Source organism: Rhincodon typus, chromosome 3, assembly GCF_021869965.1.
Source record: "Rhincodon typus isolate 14 chromosome 3, sRhiTyp1.1, whole genome shotgun sequence".
NCBI lineage: Eukaryota > Metazoa > Chordata > Chondrichthyes > Orectolobiformes > Rhincodontidae > Rhincodon > Rhincodon typus.
Window position 1 is genome coordinate 77,803,710 of NC_063334.1, and position 21,274 is coordinate 77,824,983.

General features: G+C 39.5%; 1 protein-coding gene across 6 annotated transcripts in view; it reads right to left on the minus strand.

The window, feature by feature from the left end:
- pam (peptidylglycine alpha-amidating monooxygenase) overlaps window positions 1-20,993 on the minus strand; it is a 214,056-nt gene extending 193,063 nt beyond the window's left edge. For 4 of the 6 annotated variants that reach the window (XM_048595165.1, XM_048595163.1, XM_048595161.1 and 1 more), the window contains exon 1: window positions 20,893-20,993. The gene's annotated coding sequence lies outside the window, so the exon portion shown is untranslated. The remainder of the gene's footprint in view (window positions 1-20,892) is intronic. The other 2 variants (XM_048595160.1, XM_048595158.1) reach the window with 2 other exon arrangements.
- Window positions 20,994-21,274: the final 281 nt, after the last annotated feature.

The window sequence follows — 21,274 nt, forward strand, 5'->3', positions numbered from 1 at the left end:
CACAAAAACACTAAAAGCCTTTTAAACTTGTTAGAATGCAGAAGGGAATAGAATCAAAACTCATCTAAAATTAGAACTAAAGTTCTTTTGCCATTTAAACATATTCAGTGCACAACTATATTTCAAATAATGGCCAAGGAACTTCATTCAGGGTTAAAGTCTTCTTTCTGACCCTGATAAGACAGAGAAATACACACTGACGTTTATATGGCTTCAACTGTGGAAAATTCTAGACAGGATAAAATCCAGCTAGAAAACAGGAAGACTTGTCTAGGAATCCTCACAGCTAACAGTGGAGTGAATCATTGTTGAAACCATGCCCCTGTTGCAATAAAAACCAAAAGAACTGTGGATGCTATTAGGTCAGAAACAAAAACAGAAATTGCTGTAAAAGCTCAGGTCTTGCAGCATCTATGGAGAGAAATCAGAGTTAATATTTCAGGTCGAGCGACCCTTTCTCAGAACACCCTTTTGCAGCTGTAAGTTTGCCATATTCTGTGACTTAAAAGTCCAGCAGCACTGCAAGTTACTTTGTCAGTTTCAATGGAAGGCTACATAAGGTAGATGTGATGGTAGGGTGGCTGATAACAGGCTGTCCTTGTGGAACATGAAGTTGGGGGGACAGTCAGTGATGAGTCAGGAATTCAGGCAAAAAGTTCCCCAGGAACTACAGTCAGTTGTTAGTCCTTTACCTTTTTCTGGGGATCAACTAAGCTTAAGTGAGTCAGTGCATGCTGAATTCTCTGATTTAAAAGAGCTTTATCAAAGCTTTCCAGATGTGTGGGAATTAAACAATGAGAATTCTCAATTTCATGAACAAATCCTCAGTCAGCTGTGTCCAGATTTCCTCATGACGCCAATGTGCAACTCCAGTATTTGCTGTTGCACCAACGATCTAACAGTTAAAATATCTAAACTTTTCACACCAGAGAGCAAGTCAGTACAATAAAGTGATAAAGGCAAAATTTAAATCATAGAATCACCCTTTTGAAACACAACGGAGCCTGCCTCCACCACAGTCTCAGATAGTGAAGTCCAGACATTAAATCACTTGCTTTGTGAAAACAGTATCTCATGTTGTTATCGCTTCTTTGTCAATTACCACAAATCCACAGCCTCTGGTCCTCAATCCTTTCTATCTACTCTGTCTAGACTGATCCCAATTTTGGATACCTGTATAACACAGAGACAGAAGCCAAATCAAATCAGTCTCCCTATACCTGAATTCCCAACACAGTAAGGTTAAAACACTCAATGACCTTCAAAATTGATCCCAATAGCTCCTAACCAGACTTCTTTGCATAATGAATACCAGACACCGGATTTATAGCACAAGTGAAAGACTTATTACTAATTAAAGCTAATTATTAACAATTATTAACAGCGGAGCAAAGTTAAACAAGGTAATCTAATTAATGTTTAGGCTTAAATTCAATTCTCCAATTCTAGTCCCCACTCTCACACAATGACAATCAGACACAGTTAAGGAGTAAATCAAAAAGGAAAAATAAATGAGCTGTAATGGCCAGTTCACTTAAGCAGTCTCCACAATCCATAACATCACCATCATTTGGGAATGTATCTTGCTTAGTTTCTGACAAAAGTGAGGGCAGCAGTGAGAAGCGACTGAGGAGGATTCTGGGAGAAAGGCTTGCTCACCACGACTGAGAAGGGGATCATGCAGGACTTGGTGTCAAAGAATGGTGAAGCCCCAAACATTACACTACGATATTATTGCCACTGCAGTAATGTATTAAAGGTAAAAATGATGTAAAGTTTCAGCCAGATGGATAAGTGTCTGTCAGGAAGGCCAGGCAGTGCAGGAGTCCTCTGTGGTTGTTTCCCTCTCAAACAAGTATATTGTTTTGAATAGTCTTGGGGAGGAGGGGCAGGGAAATGGTCTCTCAGGGGAAAACAGCAGTATCAGCCAGATCAGTGGTGCCACAGTTGGCTCTGTTGTATAGCAGGGATTGTCGAAGTGTAGATGAGCGGTAGTGATAGGGGATTCTATAGTCAGCGGCACAGATGGGCATTTCTGTGGCCGTGAACAAGACTCCAGGATGTGTGTGGTCACCCTGGTGCCACAGTCAAGGATGTCTCTGAAAGGGCACAGTATATTCCTAATGGGGACGGTGAGGAGCCAGAGGTTGTGATCCATATTGCTACTAACTACATAGACAGAAATAAAGATGAGGTCCTGCAAAGGGAATTTAGGGAGTTAAGTAGGAAGTTGAAACCTTTAAAATTGTAATCTCGGGATTACTCCTGTGTCATGGCTAGTGATGCCAAAAATAGGAAAAGAATGCAGTTGAATGCTTTGCTAAAGCGCTTGAGTAGGAGGGAGGGTTTCAGATATCATTGACAGGAACCTATACAAAAAGCAACAGTAGCATCTAAACCCTAAACCAGGGGGCACTATTATCTTTCCCCGGAGTTTGCAAATGATACTCGGGAGGGTTTAAACTAGTATGGGAGCAGGGTGGGAAACAAAGCAGTGGGTCAGCATGTGCAGTGACTGAGGAGAAGCTAGAGGTTAAGTCAATAAGTCTAATAGGGAGAATAGGCAGGACCAGGTTATTGAACATGGTGCAACTGACTGTCTGAAGTGTATTTGTTTCAATACATGGAATGTAACAGGTAAGGTAGATGAACTGAGAGCCTGGATTAGCATGGAACTACAATGTTGAAACTTGGTTGAGGGAAGGACAGGGCTGGCTGCTCAACTTATTAGACATTTCAGGTATGATAGCGAGGGACGTAAAAGAGATGGGAGTTACATTACTGATTAAGGAGAATGTCATAACTACACAGAGAAGACATCTTGGAGGGCACATCCAGCAAAGCCATTTGGGAGAACTCAGTGATTGCACCTTTGTTATTCCTATGTTGAGGTTATAATGTAGGCCTCCAAACAGCCAGCAGGAGATGGAGAAATAGATATGTACACAGATCATGGAAAGATGTATAAACAACACAGTTGCTGTAGTGGGTGATTTTAACTTCCCTAATATTGAATGGGACTCCTTTCGTTCCAGGGGCTTAAGTTGGGCTGAATTTGTTAGGCACATCCAGGAGGGTTTCTTGTCAATATGTCAATTGTCCAACTAGGGAGGAGGCCATACTAGACTTTATATTATGGAATGAGTCTGGCCAGGTAATCAAAGTTTCAATGGGGGAGCACTTTGAGAACAGTGATCCTAATTCCAAAGGTTTTAAGATATGAATAAGACTGATCCTCAAGTGAAAGTGCTAAACTGGGGGGGGAGGGCTAATTACAACAGCATTAGGTAAGAACTGGGGAAGTTAGATTAACATGGAGGTTTTTTTTAAAAAATGGCCAGTAATCAGAGTTCAGGACTAGCATGTTCCTATGAGAATTAAAGTCAAGGATGGCAGGATTCAGGAGCCTTGGTTGACAAGAGATACTGAAAGATCAGTTAAAAAGAAAAAAGGTTTAAGAAACTGAAATCAGACAAGGGTCCATGAGAAATACAAAAGGAAGTAGGCAAGAATTTAAACAAGAAATTAGCAGGGCTAAAAGGAGCCAAGAAATGTCCTTGGCAAGTAGGATTAATGAAAATCGAAGGCATTTTATATGTACATTAGGAGCAAGCAGGTAGCTAGGGAAAGGGGACGTCCACTCAAGGACAAAGGAGGGAATTGAAGCTTGGAGCCAGGCAGAGAATTCGAAAGATTCACTGCGCTGAATGAAGGAATTCCTTCTCATCTAAGTCATAAATAGCTTGTCCCTCATTCTGAAACTTATCCTCCACTCACTTCTTAGTTTCCATACTGTACGACTCTGACTATATGAATTCTTTGAATCAGTATTCACCGAGGAGGATGTGGATGATTCTAAGATGAGGGAGTGGTATGTTAATATGTAGGGCATGTCAATACAAAAACAGGAGGTGTCAGGTGTCTTGCAAAACATTAGATAGATAAGTTGCCAGGGCCTGTTGGGATCTATCCCAGAATGGTGAGGGAGGCAAGGGAGGAGATTGCTGGAAAGAAACCAAAAGAACTGCTGATGCTATAAATCAGAAACAAAAGGAAAAATTGCTGGCAAAGCTCACCAGGTCTGGCAGCATTTGTGGAGCGAAATCAGAGTTAATGTTTCAGGTCAAGTGACTCTTCCTCAGAACTGTTTTAAGGAAGGGTCACTGGATCCAAAACTTTAACTCTGTTTTCTCTCCACAGATGCTGCCGGACCTGCTGAGCTTTTCCAGCAATTTCTGTTTTTGTCTGTGAGGAGATTGCTGCAACCTTGATAGATATCTCTTTAGCCACAGGTGAGGTTCCCAGAAGAATGGGGACTAGACAAAGTTGTTCCTGTTGTTTAATAAGGTCAACAGGGATAAACCAAGAAATTATATGCCACTGAGCCATATAATCAGTGGTAGGGAAATGATTGCAGAAGATTCTCAGGTACAGAATTCCTTTGCTTTTCGAAAAGAATAGACTCATTAGGGCCAGTTAGCATGGCTTTGGGCAGGGAGGTCTTATCTGAAATTTGATTGAGTTTTTTTGAGGAAGCAATGACGATGATTGATGAAAGTAGGGCAGTGGATGTTGTTTACAAAGACTTTACTGAAGCATTTGACAAGGTCCCTGTCTAGAAGTTTATGTCACATGGGATCCACGGTGAGTTGGTAAATTGGATATAAACTTGACTTGGTCATGGACGGCAGTTGTGGAGCAATTACTTTTCTGGCTGTGGTGTTCCACAAGTCTGGGACCACGCGGGGAGGGGTGTGTGTGTGTGTGTGTGCATGTATAAGTGGTCTGACTAGAAAGTTTGCAGATGACACGAAAACTGCTGAAGTTGTGGATAGTGAGGAAGTTTATCAAAAGGTACAGGAGGATATAAAAACCAAAAGAACTGCAGACGCTGTAAATCAGGAACAAAAACAGAAGTTGCTGGAAAAACTCAGCAAATCTGGCAGCATCTGTGAAGAAAAACAATCAGAGTTAATGTTTTGGGTCTCTGAGGAAGGATCATCGGACCCACAATGTTAACTGATATTCTTTCTTCACAGGTGCTGCCAGACCTGCTGAGCTTTTCCAGCAACTTCTGTTTTTGTTACAGCAAGATATAGATCAGTTGGAAAGTTGGGTGGAGAAATGACAGATGGAGTTTAATCCAGACAAGTGTGAGGTGATGTATTTTAGGAGGTGAAATGCAAGAGGAAGTACACAGTGAATGGCAGGACCCTTAGGAGCACTGATACACAGTGGACTATGGATTTGGGGTACAAGTCCGTAGCTTCCTGAAAGTGGAAACACAAGTGGATAAGGTCGTAAAGAAGGCGTAAGGTATGCTTATCTTTATCAGTCAGGGCATTGATAATAAAAGTTATGTTACAACTGTGTAAAATTTTAGTTAGGCCACATTTGGAGTATTGTGGTGACCAGAACTGCACACACTAAGACCATAATACCATCAGATAGAGGAGCAGAATTAGCCTATTTGGCCCATGAAGTCAGCTCCACCATTCGATCATGTCTGGTGTTTTTCTCGACACCATTCTCTGGCTTTCTCCCCAAAACCCTTGAACACCTTACCAATTAAGAACCTACCTCTGCCTAAAAATACACTTAATGATTTGGTCTCCATAGACTTCTGCAGATATGACTTCCAAAGACTAACCATTCTCAGACTGAAGAGATTCCTCCTCATTTCAATTGTGAAGGGTTGTCCCTTCACTCTGAGGCTGTGCCCTCAGATCCTACTAGTGCAAATAACTTCTCCACATCCACTCTAACTAGGCCTCTGAGTATCCTGCAACTTTCAAACGGATCTCCCTGCCTCCCCCACAATTCTTCTGAACTCTAAGTACAGACCCAGAGTCCTCAACCGTTCCTCATATGACAACTCCTTCATCCCTAGCATCCTTCTTGTAAACTTCCTATGGACCCCCTCCAAGGCAGCACATCCTTTCTGGGGTTCGGGGCCCAAAACTGCTCATAATATTCCAAATGCAGTATGACCAGAGCCTTACACAGCATCAGCAATACATCTCTGCTCTTTTATTCGAGACCTCTTGAAGTGAATGCTAACATTACATTGCTTTCCTAATTGCCATCTGAACCTGTATGTTAGCCTTAAGACAGTCCTGAACTAGGACTTCCATGTCCCTTTGTGCTTCAGATTCTGAAGCCTTTACCGGTTTAAAAAATAGTCTATGCCTCTGTTCTTCCTACGCAAGTGCATAACCTCACATTTCCCCACATCCCATCTGTACTCCATCTGCCACTTCTTTGCCCACTCTCACAGCCTGTCCAAGGCCTTCTGAAGCCTCTCCACTTCCTCAACACTGCCTATCCTGCCACTTATCTTTGAGTCACCTGCAAACGTAGCAGCAATGCCCTCAGTTACTTTGTCCAGATCATTAACATATGACATGAATAGTTGTGGTCCCAGCACTAAACCCTGCGAAACTAGGATGTGGATGCTTTGGAGAGGTTGCAAAAGAGGTTTTCCAGGATGTTGCCTGGATTGTTGCATATCAGCTATAAGAGAGATTGGACAAACTTGGAATGTTTTTGCGAGAGTGTCGGAGGCTGAGGGGCGACGTGATGGTAGTATATATAGAGGCATGGACAGGGTGGATAGTGGGAGTCTGTTTCCCAAGTGGAAATGTCAAATACTAGACAGGATAGGTTTAAATTGAGTGGGAGGGGAAGGTTTAAAGGAGTTTATAGCAAGTTTAAATGTACAAGGCATGGAACACACAGTTAGGGGAGGTGGTAGAATCGGATACAATAATAACATTTAAGAGGCACTTAGGCAGACACATGGACAGGCAGGGAATCGAGGCATATAGACCAAGTGCAGGCAAATGCGTATTAGTTTAAAATGGCAACATAGTCAGTATAGAAATGTGGGCCAAAGGGCCTGCTTACGTTCTAACTTACTTGCTGTTGTTTTCTATGTTTCTATTAATAAAGTCTAAGATATGCTAAGATGCTTTATTATCCATCCTGTCCTGCTACCTTCAAAATGATTTATGCACGCATACACCCAGGTCATTCCGTTCTTGCATTCAGTTTAGAATTGTACTCTTATCTTATATCACGCTTTAACATTCTTCTTACTAAAATGAATCTTTTCACATTTCTTTGTACTAAATTGCATTTGTCACTAGTCTATCTGCACCAGTAATGCATGCCTTTTTTATGTTCTAAATTATCATCCTCTCAGTGCACATTCTTGCAAGTTTCATATCAGTTACAAATTTTGTACACTTATGCAGAGGTTATTAATGTATTCCAGGAAGAGCAAAGGTCACAACAGCAACCACTGAGAAGCTCCACGACAATTCTCTCCCCAGTCCAAAAAATATTTAGGTGAACATTTATCTTTGTTTCCTGTCATTCAGCCAATGTTGTATCCATCTGGCTTTTGTGATTTTTATCCTATGTATTAAAATGTGGAAAACAACTTCGTAATTGATGGGTTCTGATTTGGTATAGCTCCCCAAAAATGTTTTGGCAAGGAAAACTAGATGTTGCAGTCAGTGGCAAAGGTTTATGCCAATGGCTACAGCAAAAACTGCAGTAGCCCAAACAGTCGATCCATCAATGAGGTGAGTGTGGATACTCATAGCGAGATGCAAGCCTGGGACACCATACTGATGCTATGCACTAAAGACACACCCCTTGAAATCTGCCTTTAACTCACCGACAGATCTACAATGATTTTATGTAGTCTCCTCAATGTATTTTTAATTCCAGCCTCCCCCAAAGGCTCTTCTCTCTCATTCTGCCCTACTTTTTCCTCAAATATTGGCAGGTTTGAGGAGCTATAAGTGCTATTTTGAGGAGAGGAGGGATTAAGTAGCACTGAACTCGCTTATAAGTGTACTTATTTGTCTCTACAGAATTCAGTTTACTCATTCAACATTTATTGTTTGAAAATCCTACATTTTTGTTAGTTATTTGAAATTAAACAATATAAAAGAACTGCAGATGCTGGAACAAAAACAGAAACAAAAACAGAAATTGTTGACAATACTCAATAGATCTAGCAGCATCTATGGAAAGAAAGCAGAGGTAACATTTTGAATCTGGAGACTCATCAGGAAAGTTGCCAGACTCATAAGGTTAACTCTGCTTTCTTCCCACAGAATCTGCCAGATCGATTGAGTTTCACCAGCAATTTGTTTTGGAATTAGAAAATGAATCTCACTCCCTCCTCCTTCTGCCCCACCCCCACATTCATCCCCCAAACTAGGACTATCACTGTGGACTCCTTCGGAGTCTTTTTGAAGGCATTGCAACTTCCAGGTTCAAACATAAGTGGGCTCCCTACAAGTTGTGGTGTCTTTTGTGGCCTTGAAAAGCATCAAGCATCTCAACATTCATCAGTATTGTAACTGTAAGATCCATCCAGTAGGTCTTTGTAATGAGACCCCTCTCTTTGTAATTAGAAAGGATTGATAGTTGAGCTGAAACTTGGCTATTTGCATTTGACATCAACTGCATGGCCTGAATGAAATTTCCAGTCTTGAAGAAATGACTGAATTCTTTTCTGAGCCATACAAGAATGATGATGTGTGTATTTGTTTATTGATCGGTCATGAGAGAGAAAGACAGCAGTAACTAATGAGTTCAGAGAGCTACCTCAAATATAAACTAGGAGGAGCTCATGAAGTACTACAATGTTAATCCAGTAATTAGGATAATAAGTAGTAAAATGCTGCTGCTGGAAATCTGACACAAAAACAGATCTGGCAGCATCTGTGGAAAGAGGAATAGAGTTAATAATTCTGAGTCCAATGAGTCTTCTCCGGATGAGACAACATAGGAATGTGGAAGCATATTTCTCATTAGCAACCATTCAGTATTTATCTTCCTCTTGGCTGATCATAAATCCCTTTGTTTGCCTCCCCTTTTCTCTCTCTCTCTCTCTCTCTCTCATTCTCCCCATCATTTCCATCTATTCTACTCCTCCTCCTCCCTCCACTCTCCAATTCCCATCCCCATCATGAGCAAAATGTTGCTATTTCTCAGCTGCTTTCAGTTCTGACGAAAGGTCACTGAACTCAAAACATTAACCCTTAATATTTCTCTACAGATGCTGTCAGACCTGCTAAGTTTCTCCAGCACTTTCAGATTTTGTACATGAGGAGTCTATTCATGTAAGGAAATAACTAAAAGATTTGATGAGTCAAAAATGAAAAATGATCATGCAGAAAGGAAATCTAAATGCTGAAAAAAATTAGTTTAATTTAACAATGTATTCCAAGACTATTTCAAGGCAGTGAACAGTTATCTCCCTACAGCTGAAGTTTTGACACTAGCATGGAAGTAACAATACATTAAGGTGTATTTAGTCAGCAAACTGAAATGTACTGCTAAAGATAAAATTGTTCTGATAGTTATTTTGGTAATGGTGTTCTCTTTAATGTAGAAGCCAATGGAATATTATTTTGGATGCAGCTGTATGGTTCCATTTGTTCCTTAGTCTCAAAACATCTACAGGTATGAATGACTGAATTACATCTCCTTTTAGAAGACTACAACTAATAATATAATTGCATCCAGTTAGAATAATCTGTCTGGTAAGAAGAATGCATTGTTCAACCCAAAAGATGATGCCCAACACGGATATTTTTCATAGATTTTTCTTTGTTTCATTTTTTTATAGAAACATTGCAGAATAACAAACTTGAAACAAAAAGATTCATATCAGCAACAAAAATAACTGATGGGACTAATGAAGGCAGCAGAATTCTCTGTAAACTACTAATAGCAATAATCAATAAACTACATTGTGGATTACAGTTTTATTAATTCATGGATTGAGAGTATTGCTGGCTACACCAGTATTTATTGCCCATTCCTAACTGCCCTGGAACTCTGTGACTTGCTAGGCCATTTAGTTCAAAGCACAGTTTAGTGTCAACCACAATGCTGTGGGTCTGGATTCATATGCAGACTAGACCAGGTCATGAAGGCAGTTTCCCTTCTTAAAAGGACATTAGCAAACCAGATGGGTTTTACAACAAATCAAAGGTGTTTACATGGTTGCCATTTGGCTGGTTTATTAGTTATTCCAGGTTGATAGTGAATTCAAATCTGACCATCTGCCACTGTGGGATTCAAAACACCAACCCCTGAAAATTAGCTTAGGGTTCTGGATTTATTAGTACAGTGGCATTATCACTAAACAATCATTTCTCTACTTTTTGACAGATACATAATGGCTGGGACATGAGAATAACACCCTGCTCAGTTTAACGGAATCTTTTACAAATATGAGACAACAGTCCTGGCCTCAAGTTTACGGTAACATCCTAAACATAGGATCTCAGCCAGTGCAGCACTCCTTCAGTACTCCAACTGTCAGCTAGGTTACATGCTCAAGTGTCTCAAGTGAGGTTTAACTCTACAACCTCTAATTCCTAGACAAGCTAGCAAGCCAGGTAAACACTAAATTTCTTCCTGAATAAATGTTACTTTTCTCTACATCTTTTTATTTACTCCCAGTTTGTGTCAGATGCATTACAAGATGCATTTAATGCCAATTTCCTTGCCCTGATGGAGATTGGGCTCCCCTGCAATCCATTGTAGTTTTTATGGTGTCTGAGTTATCACAATGGCAAGAGTTACAATACCTAAATATTTCCATGACCAAGGCATATGAAACTGTGTACTTCCACAATGAGTTTTCAACACGAATAAATTCAGGCAGATGAAGGAGGCACTTTATGCCTTGGAATAACTTGCAATTATATGAGAGTTGGTTTCCTGCACAAAGCTATCACATTCTGTAGTAATTAATCAAAAGGGTTTCGTTGACTTCAAGAAGTATCAAAAGGTTTGAATATCCGATGATCTTCATCACTCGCTGGCCACCTGCCAATTAAGTTATTTAGTTACCCTCTCTAGACAGCCTTAGCACAACCACAATTATTTGTGCCTATGGATCAAACCATTATCTTCACTTGCATCTCTCACAGAAAAGAAAATATCCTTCCAAAGAACACTGCTTCTGAGTAAACAATTGAGTTCTCAACATTTAGAAACATATTGCACAATTTAAACACCAAAGAATGAATTTGTCTGATATGATGGCTGTATACATTACCAAAGTCTTTAAAATCTTGAAAAAAGCCTGCACGTGAATTGTTTTATTGATATTTAAAATGTAACATTTAACACAGAAAAACTCCATAAACAATATTCAGTATTATATAGTAGAATTACACTTACTGTATTACCATTGTCATCTGGATTTTCAAAAGGCCTTCAACAAGGTGCCACATAAAAGACTGGTAGCCATGATGTGGAGGTGCCAGTGTTGGACAGGGGTGGACAAGGTCAGAAATCACACAACACCAGGTTATAGTCCAAGAGGTTTATTTGAAATCCAGGATTTCAGATAAATCTGTTGGATTATAACCTGGTGGCGTGTGACTTCTGACATAAAAGACTAATAAATTTAGACAATGAGGTGTAACAGTTTGCTGATTGGCCTCAGACAGACAACAGACAGTGAGAATAAAGGATACATCATATTCAGAGTAGCAGAAGGTGTGAAGTGGAGCTCCACATAATTAAAACAGGCACTACTGCCGTCTACAATTTACATAAACAATTTGGAACAAAAACACAATGTCTAAATTTGCAACAGTTAGTACTGATGAGAATCACAATAAATTACAGGAAGGCATCAATAAACTTACACAATTGACAAATTGAGATTTGGTACAAATAAAAGGTATATTAGTTTTGGTTGGTAGAAGGAATTTCGCTATTTTACAAACTCACCAGATATGTAAACAGTTAATCAATAAGTGTTGGTCTTGCCATTAGTATATTTTAATGTTCAAAAGAGATAAGAAAAAGTGCTGTAGGACCTAAGACTTTTTTTACAAAGACATTTGTAATGCTTGAGGATATTATGTAAGATATTGCTACAGTTGTTCCTGTAAAGTCACCTGTTGCTGTTTTTCTTCATTGGGGAGTCTCTCATTTTTACTAAATACACCTGTTAATGTTTAAACAGTTAACCAATATTATTTAAATAGTTGAAACAGGTACTTTTTAAAATAATATTTACATTTCCACCAAAGCAATGCAACCTCTTTAATAAAGTTTTGATTAAAAAAAAACGAGAAACTGCCTAACCCACTGCACATTATCAGCAATTTCTGTTTCTATTTCAATGCCCAACATCCAGAGTGTTTTGCTTTGTCTTATATAAAGCTTTTATGTTGCTTATACGTAGATGCTTCCTCCCAATTACATTTCCTTCAGATCAGCAAGAATTTAGTCTGATGCCAAACTGACAGAACCGTTTCAACTGCTTGCTGTCCATGCATAGCACAGGTTAAAAAAAAAGTCTGATTTTACCATCATATCCACAGAAGCAAGGAATAGAATAAGATCCACATACCACATTTGCAACATTTAAGAAAACGTACAATTTAATGCAGAGAGTCTTGTAGTGTCTCTAACATTGAGTCAGAAGATCCAGATTCAGGGTCCACTCTGCCCCAAACATGTGCCACAGAATGTCTGAACAGGTTGATGAAAATAAGTACAATTTGATGCAATTTAAATGTGGTTGACTCTTAACTGCCCTCACCAGTAATGGTCACACACTATGAACAAATAAAAAAATCTTCCTAAACTAAAACAAATACAGTTCTACAAGAAACTGTAATGTAGAACAGCTGCTTCAGCACTAAGTTAGTAATTATTTCAAAATACCAATACCAAAGAACTTGCTTATACCAAATTTTACATTAAAGAATTGTTCTTATTCAGCAAAGTTAGTCCAGTTGCCAAGTTTCAAATTATATTTGTTAGTGATCATTTACCAGCCCACGTCTTAATGTTGTCCAGGTCTTACTGTAAACAGGCATGAATCACTTTGTTAGCAAAAGAGCCTGACGAAGTTCCAAGACCTGAGTCGTCTCTAACTACAACCACTGTCCATGATTTGAATATATTATCTTGAATATATTAACTTGGCACAGTTCACAAATACCTTATTCCTCATCCAGCTTAACTGTATATTTTTGACAATATCAAAATTCTTGCTATTATTCTGAAAATATGCAATGTTTAGGTAAACAATATATAACAGCTGGATAGGAAACACAGATCTCCTAAATCCATAGACGCTAATCTACACTTGACCACTCTAACAGGAAGAACATAAATTACATTGCTTAAACGGAGAGAGACTACAAACTTCAGGGTACAGAGGAAACAGAGTACAGGCCAGTCTAGAACTCAGGGAAACATTTAGGGGTGTCTGGTAAAGATTGAGAAGAGGAAAAATCTCCCTCACAGAGTCGCTAAATATACCAAATTCTCTCCCCAGAAAGCAATACGGGTTGATTCATTGAATATGTTCAAGGCGAAGTTAGTTAAATTATTGTTAAGCAAGGAAGTCAGAGGTTATGGGGAGAGACTGGAATATGTTGTTGAGGCCATAATATGATCAGCCATGATCTAACTGAATAGACAAGCAGGATTGATGAGCTAAATGGCCTGCACTGCTCCTATTTATTGGGTTCTTCTACATTGACAAAAACTAAATGTACTGGAGATGGAACTGCAGTGCAAATTATGACCGGCAATACATAGTCGATCAGATTTGAAATAATGGCAGCTAACAGTGACAATTATGTATTGAAAGCTATGTATACATTAGTACACAAACCACCATTCTTTATAGACAGAAAGAATATGTACATGAACTCTGCCTGTCTTAACAAAATACGTGACAGCCATTTGCTAGTTCATTTCTCAGATCAATGCGCTGAATAATCAAGGTCAACATGCCTGGTTCAAAATTTCACAAAGCCTGATAATAACTGTCAATCATCACTATTTGCTGCATTCTCCATAGCAACACCTTTACCTGTGTCCACTTGCCATGCAATGCAGAGTAATCATGGTTTTCTCTCATATTTACATTCTTGCAAAATGTCCTGATTGGTTCAAATCAAAAAGGTTTAAAAGCGGTATCTTTTTTCAGCAATACTCAAGATATCCTAACTGTGCAGGACAGACTATCATTATTCATATGAGCATATTGCCACAACTTTTCTGTCTATCATTATTCATATGAGCATATTGCCACAACTTTTAAATTTTCAAAGGTTTCCTGCAAACATTTATAAGACAGCTGAATAGATTATTGAATGGGCCATTGGGGAAATGCATCACCCAGTCACTACTATCTGCAATATCTTTGTTGATTGCACTCACCAATCAGTTCACATTTTCCAGAGTTTGGTTTCCCAAATTGTAAAAGTGTTTCTACCCATTTTCCTCTCCTAGAAGATTATGATATGCTGTTGAGGGTAAATGGGGTCACAATTTACCTATGGTGTTGTATGCCACAGCCTTGACAGCCCAATTAACTTTCTCCTCATCTTCATTCATATTTGTAAATCTCACATTTCAGGCATTAGATCAATATCATAAAATTGCTGAATGGAATAAACATTACAGAAAATTGCCTTGAATACCCTTTTTTTAAAAAAACAGTAGGTAATTTTAGTCCTGTTTATTTTAAAATATTTCTGTTTTAATAAAAATCGTAGTGGAGTTAGATCAATCATAAAACTTGTGTGTCAATGTTTTTCTAAATTGCATTGAATTGAAAAGGCTGTAGTACAGAGTGAAACAGCCATTAGAGACAGCAGACCTGATTTCATTCCCACTGGGTTAACTAGCAACATTTGTGTGAACTATTCTGCAACAGCCATGAAAGATGAGCAAGAGGCACAGGAATAACTTTCATAACATTTTCCACAGAATTGGAGGATTATTTGTGTAATCAACAAAGAAGAGGTGAACCAACTATTTTCTTTTGCCAAATGACAGCTTACTGTATCTATATGTCTCTACATCTTAGATAAACATACCAATTACATCCAATTTCTTTTCATTTAAGGCCCTGCCCAATTTGGATGAGATATCCTACTTAGGAAATAACAAGGAAGCTTTTTTAAAAAAAAAAGATTAAAGGAAGCAGAATTACCTTGATTTTATATTAAAAAATCAATTTATGGTAGATTTACGCAAACATCAGCTTCAACAATTAAAATTTGGCTGAATGTTACCGTGTTACATCAAATATTTTGCGATTTGAAGTGACAGTGGTGTTAAAAGCAGCTTTGAACCCCCATAAGCATCAGTCTTTCACTCAACTCCCAAAGCAATAATATGCACTGTCGCCAAGCAACAATCACCATTGGAAAGAATCTACTGGCTGCACATAATTCACATACTGTAAGCATGAACCACTGTATTGCAGATAAAGGGCTAATGCGCATGCACCCTCAGATTCTATGACCTTATGACTCTTTTCAATCGAGTACAACATCCAAAATTGATGTATTTCATATGTCTACACAATTAATCAAAAATATTTGAGGCAATCTAAAATCTCAAACTGATGCAGGACTGACATGTTCATAAGTCTTCACGTTCATGTGGATGTGTACTTTACTCGGTGTTTACCCTACAAAGAGCTGTCATTCCAGAGGGAAGCAAACACAAGGCAATGCAAAATGCAAATAGAGGTGACATTTCCATGAAATATCTTTAAAGTAGTTATTGTTTTTGTGAAATGAATACTTATTTTACTCCACAATTGAAACACTATGATGATGCCATTTCAGCTGTCCATTTAATTTTTGTCCTCCAAATGAAAACCCTTGCAGTCTAATTTAGAATACAACATTTAACACCTATATGCACTAACAATGTCATATTTTAAAATACAAATACAACATTCGGCTCATGAAATGAATGTTAATTTTCTACATTCTATCAAAAAAGTGATGGACCTGTTTCTGTCTGGGACAGCCATCACTTTGTACAACAAATAGGTACTAGATTATCAGTAACTTCTCCTGGATGCTTTATGATGATCTAACGGCTCAGGAAGGAACTTCCAATTTTGTTCACCTATTAATTAATCTGTATTTGATATCTGGCCAGTCACTTCTCCCAGGAAATTATTTACCCAACTAGTAATATTGTGAAATAACACCAAAACTATTTTGGACAAGTCAGATAGACTTTGTTGAATTCCTACAGTGCATCCAGGAGAGCTTTTTGTGCCAGCACCCATATAGTCCTAGAAGAGATGGGACAGTGCTAGACCTAATGCTAGGGAAGAAAGCCAGTCAAATCATTGAACTTTCAGTGGACAGTGCATTTTGGGGATAGAGACCATAACTCTGTAAATATCAAATTCATTATGGAAAGGGATAAAGAATAGTGTAGAAGTTAAAAGTGTCTAAATTGGAGGAAGGCAAATTTCAATATCATTAGACAAGATCTGTCAAACATAGACTGGGAGCAGCTGCTTGCAGGTAAGTCTAAATTTGGAAAGCGGAAGTCTTTTAAATATTAAGTCTTTTAATATAGTGAGAACACAACGCTAGCATGTTCCTCTAAAAATGAAGGGTAAGGGCAGAAAATCCAGGGAACTCTGGATGTCAAGGGATGTTGAGAGATGGATAAAGAGAAAAAGAAGAGGCATATGTAGGGGATAGAGCATTGAAAAACAGTTATGTCCTGCCAAAGTATACAGTGTGCAACGAGTTGCTTAAAAAGAAATTACAAAGGCAAAGAGGGACCACAAAATATATTTGGCAGATAGATTAACGAAAAACTTCAAGGCATTTTTTAAATATATAAAGAATAAGAGGATTACTAGGGAAAGAGTGGGGCCCATTAGAGACCAAAGGGGTAATTTGTGTGTGCAGCCAGAGAATATGGGTGAGGTCTTAAACAGATATTTCTCAACTGTATTCACAGGAGAAGACACTGTAGCCTGGGATTTCAGTTGGGACGGTGAGGTTCAAGATTATGTTAAGATTAGTAAGGAAGAGCTATTTAATATCTCAGCAGGCATAAAGATGCATAAATCCCCTGAGTCTGATGAGATGTATCCCAGACTGCTATGAAGGCACAGGAGGAGATCTCTGGGGCCCTGACAGAGTTATTTAATACTATGTTGGCCACAGGTGAAGTGCCAGGTGACTAGAGAATAGCTAATATAGTTCTTTTGTCCAAGAGGAGCAGCAAGGATAGGCTAGGTAATTACAGACCAATTATTCTCACGCCAGTGGTAGGAAAATTATTGGAAAATATTCTGAGGGACATTTGGAAAGGCAGGGATTGATCAGGATAGTCAGCATGGATTTGTTAGACAGACAGCATAAGTTTAAGGTGAGGGATATCCTGACTAATTTAATTCAGTTTTTCGAAAAGGTGACTAAACGTATTGATGAACATAGTGCAGTTGAAGTGGTTTACAGTATATGGACTTCAGTAAGGCTTTTGACGCAGTCCCACAGGGAAGGCTGGTCCAAAAGGTAAGGGCCCATGGGATCCAAGACGTTGGCAAACTGGATGGAAAACTGGCTTTAAATTGGAGGCAAAGGTTGACGGTAGAGGGTTGTTCTTGTGATTAGAAGCCTGTGACTAGCAGTGTACCATCAGGATTGATGCTGATGGTCCTCTACATGAACAACTTGGATGTAAAATAGATGGTATAATTAGTAAGTTTGCAGATAACATGAAAATTTGTGGTGTTGTTGATAGTGAGGACGATGGTCTCAAGCCACAGTCTAATACTGATCAGCTTGTAAATTGTGCACAGCAATGGCAGATGGAATTTGATCCTGATAAGTGTGAGGTGATGCATTTTGGGGGGTCCAATAAGGGAAGAACATACATAATAAATGGTAGGTCCGGACGAGGTTGCAGAAGATTCACCAGGATGTTGCCTGGGATGAAAAATCTCAGTTATGAGGACAGACTGGATTTCTAGGTTTGTTTTTCTTGGAGCAGAGAAGGTTGATATGAATTATGAGAGGCATCAACAGGACAGTTTGTGAGAATCTTTTCTCCATGGGAGACATATCTAACACCAGACAGCATAAGTTTAAGGTGAGGAGTAAGTGGCTTAGAGGAGATCTGAGGAAATTGTTTTTCACCCAAAGGTGGTAAAAAATATGAAACACTGCTTAAGAGAGTGATGGAGGCAGGTACTCTCGCAACATTTAAGAAGCATCTGGATGAGCATGTGAAATGCTAGGGCGTAGTAGACTATGGACCAAGTGCAGGTAAACGGGACTAGCGTAATTTGGAGTTTGTTGATCGGCATAGACATCATGAGCCGAAAGGCCTGTTTCTATGCTGTATGACTCTACGACTCTAACTAAACAGTCCGATCGAGAAGTTTCAGAAAATAGATTCTTTCACTGAGTTAACTCATTCCCTAACCACTTTAAACAAGCTTTTGGAGAGACAATATTTGCTTCTGACCCCAGTTAGGTCTCCTTCAAACTGAATAAATTTTAACAAAAGTTTTAAAAGAAAAGTTCATCCTAGGTTCTGCTACAGTTGATATTTTTTCTCTGCTCTCATAACCATAACCACAACCACCCCCCCTGCCACCAACCAAATGTAAAGAAAGTTCTCTTAATTCTCCAGGAGCCTTGCAGTATCTTGCTCTCTGACACAGTGATTTACTATCATGGTTCTGGATAGACAGACCTCATTAACTTTTGAAATGGTTCATAAAAATAAATCAACATCCAATGCCACAGTCTGAAATTCAAACTACAACAACAGTATTTATGTATACAAATCACACATTTCAACATGTTTTTATTCATTCATGGAATGTGGGCATTTCTGATAAGTCCTGTATTCATTGCCGATCTCTCTTCATTGAACCTAGAAGCTGTTAGTGAGCCTTTGTGAATAAAACTGACTGGGTTGCTGGCACATTTCAAAGAGCAATTAATGTCAACCATTGTAAGCCTGGAATCACATAAACCAAATCAGGTGAGGAACCAATCTAATAGTGTCATAGCCACTGTGATGTAGGTTGTATTATTTTTATATATTAAGACCATCTGTGTTATGCTTGTAATTTGAAGTAGCGACACATTAACGTTTCTATGTATCCGATGGAATTAATAATTAACTTGTAAGTATTTCCGTTGCCATGGTGATTTTTAAAAACAATCTGAAATAACAGATTATTGTGTACAGTAGGAGGGTCACTAAGCTAAAATAATTATACCTCAATGTTTTATGTCATAAATTTCTGAACTGGTTTCCTTTTATGTTAGGAAAACAACCATAGTTTATAGAGCCCTCTTCAGTGTTATTTTTAATTTTGGGCAGTTGTGCAAAGTCCTTAGATGAAGATGATTCTGTATAGCAGTGCTACTGAGAACTGAAGACAGTAAAACCAGATTATCTCATAGTAAGGAGCTAGTGAGAGTCTCAGACCAGAAATGTTTGAAGAGAGTATTAGAAACAGAGTATGTTTATTCAGCAGTGTATTATAACTCCAGGAAGCTTTTAGATTTCCAGCCTGGGAGTTCAAATCACAATTTAATGAAACTTATCGAAGTGTTAGAGAAAGGAGCTCTGATAGAGTACTGTAAAACAGGTGCTTTAGGGTACAGTGCATAATGCTTTTGGGACCTGTAAAGGAGTATTTTGGGATTATACTTTTACCATCGTTTTAATAATCATTAAATTTGTGTTATACATAAGTAGATTGGCTGATTTTTTTTGTTGTTAATGAATTTGTTTTACTTTTAAAACAATATCTACAAATTGTGTGCTCCTGTTTCAGTGACAGGCCACATTGTTAAAACTAAAAGAAAACAAAACATAATCTATCACTCCGGCTTTCAGTCTAAGATCCGATTTGCCCAGTTACAACATAGCTCAGATAATCATAACATCGTTACTGATAGTTACTTTTTGATCTAGATTTTGTGGGAGGTGACTTAGACTCAAAAACTCAAAATTTGACAGGCAAATGAAGTAAACAAAAATCAAAGACAAATTTAAAATGAAAATGTATGCATTTATATAAACTTTCTCCTGGGATTTCACAATCCACTGAAAAGTTGAAGCTTGAGGCAACTAGCTCTATTCTTTTTCCATCTCGTTCTAGTTCCACCTTCCCTTCTCATTCTCTCAATACCTTTCCCTCCATCTTTGGCCTTTTCTGTCCTGCTGCTCCTTCCCATATCCCTTTCACCTTAATATTAATTTCCTCTCATAGCCAGATCTCCACCCCATATCCCTCATCTCCTTTCTTCCCCTTCCCCAGATCCTGTCTCCTCTCTTTTTCATACCCCCTCCCTCCCCCTGTTCTAAACAACATCTTTTGTCGTTTTCCTCAGGCAATCGCAACCCCTTCACCTCCCATCACCTTCTCGATCTCCCTTTCTCCCTGCAACTCCTTCCACTTTTTTCTCATCCTCCCCTCCCAACCTTCCTTCCTTGCTTCCGTTCATAATTTCTTTCTCCCTCCCTACTCCTTCTACATGCTTTCATCTTCCCTGGTGACTCCTCTTCGAATCTCACTGCCTTCGACGGTAATGCCCTCTCCCTCTACTCCTTTAGTCAGCCTGGGCATCTGCTCCTCTGCCTTCTCCCCTTCCTCCAACCCCAACATAACTTACCCTGAAAACCTTCGGCACGCTTTCTCACTCCACGCCTCCGGATCCCCACATCCACATTTTTCTCCTCCTCAGCTTCCTAGTCATTGCTCCATCCCCTTGGTTTCTTTTTTCCTACTTCTCTCCTGCTCCTCACCTACATCCTCCCTTAACTCTCCCCACCCCACCTCTCCTTTCCTCTCTTCGGACCCCCTCCAACACCATCTCCTTCAGTCTATGTCCATTTTTTACCCATTCCTCCCCCCCCCAGTTTCAGTCTCCACGCTGCCCACGGGTTTCTCCCAAAACAGTGACTTCTTTTAAAGTAAATAAAGACCGGGGCCAATTTTCCCCCGATCTCTCAATCATCCGTCCCCAGGAGCCCTCAGACCCACTCCCCAACATGCGGGCAACGGCATTTAATTACCTTGAAGTTTTCTCCTACTGATTGATTGCACTGATTTTGTTCTCACCATCAGTCTCGCCGCTGTCTCCTGTCGCCGAGCAGCCCCACAAGAGGGGGCGGGGCCAGTGTGACGCAAGCGTTGGGTGGTGGGCGGGGTTAGTGACGGACGGAGGGGGCGGGGTCAGGGTGACTGGTGGTGGTGGTGGCGGCGTGGCCATGGTAACACGGGGTCGGGAGGTGAAGGGGTGGAGAGATGCGGCGCTGGGCTGACGCGTTAAGGGAGGGGCGGAGACGGGATGACGCGTGGGGTGGGGCCAAGGTGACAAGTCAATAACATCCCTACAATGCGGAAACAGGCCATTCGGCCCAAAAAGTACACACTGACCCTCCGAAGAGCATACCG